Source organism: Bubalus kerabau, chromosome X, assembly GCF_029407905.1.
Source record: "Bubalus kerabau isolate K-KA32 ecotype Philippines breed swamp buffalo chromosome X, PCC_UOA_SB_1v2, whole genome shotgun sequence".
Lineage (NCBI taxonomy): Eukaryota > Metazoa > Chordata > Mammalia > Artiodactyla > Bovidae > Bubalus > Bubalus kerabau.
Window position 1 is genome coordinate 78,081,523 of NC_073647.1, and position 1,074 is coordinate 78,082,596.

At 40.4% G+C, this 1,074-nt stretch overlaps 1 non-coding gene across 1 annotated transcript; it reads left to right on the top strand.

Moving 5' to 3' along the window:
- The first annotated feature begins 736 nt into the window (after nucleotides 1-736).
- On the top strand, nucleotides 737-809 carry TRNAC-ACA (transfer RNA cysteine (anticodon ACA)). Its single transcript has one exon. It is a non-coding gene; the product is annotated as a tRNA-Cys (tRNA).
- The last annotated feature ends 265 nt before the right edge of the window (nucleotides 810-1,074 follow it).

A 1,074-nucleotide genomic window follows, 5' to 3' on the forward strand; every position in this document is an offset into this window, starting at 1 on the left:
ATTTCCTCTGGCTTTATTTTCGAAAAAGAGGAAAATAATTTTGCAACACACCTACTTCACCCCTAGAAAGAGCTCAAAGTACTTGGCATAAAACTACTTTTAAAGATCCGTGAATAACTGAATGAAATTTGGATTAGTTTTTCTGTGTTTGAAAGGACCTCTGCTCATCAAGCTTGCTGTGGATTCTTACAGACTTCCTTTTAAAAACATTTTCAACAAAACTGGAGTCTCTGTGTTTGTCCTGTATTTCCATTAAAAGTTTCAGATATTCTTTCCTGATTAAAGTGGTTTTCTTTAAAAGAGTTCTTAAATGTGGAGAGAGGATGTAAAGAGGACAGATTTACCAATGTGGAAATAAGGTTGATAATAAAAATTACACTTGCTATCATTATCAAGATATGCTTGGGAAAAGCTTCTTTCACCAAAACTCGGTCAGTGCCTTTTGCTTTGTCTGGGGCGCCCCTCTGTGACCACCTGGAGTTGTTCTGAGAAGTTAATGTTATACTCAGTTTGAACAGGTCCTGCCATCTAGTCATTAAATTGCATAATGCAACTTGCTTATTTAAAAATTGAACTAAAGGCAAGGAAAGCTTTAAACTTTGGGGAAATATTATGTCTTTAGAAGGAAAATAAGGGAAGGATTTTGACTTGACCTTGAAGCTGAGGTTCCCTTTAATCCTAGCTACGTATGACAATGTGTGTGGGTATTTGTGGTGGCACTATGGTAAAGAGGACTTCCCTGGTGGCTCAGATGGTAAAGCATCTGCCTACAATGCAGGAGACCTAGGTTCGATCCCTGGGTCAGGAAGATCCCCTGGAGAAGAAAATGGCAACCCACTCCAGTATTCTTGCCTGGAAAATCCCATGGATGGAGAAGCCTGGTAGGCTACAGTCCACAGGGTCACAAAGAGTAAAATATGACTGAGCGACTTCACTTTCACTTTCTTTAGTGGTAAAGAACATGCTTGCCAATGCAGGAGAAGTAAGAGACGTGGGTTTGATCCCTGGGTTGGAAAATCCCTTGGAGGAGGAAATGGCTCCCCACTCCAGCATTTTTGCCCAGAAAATCCCATG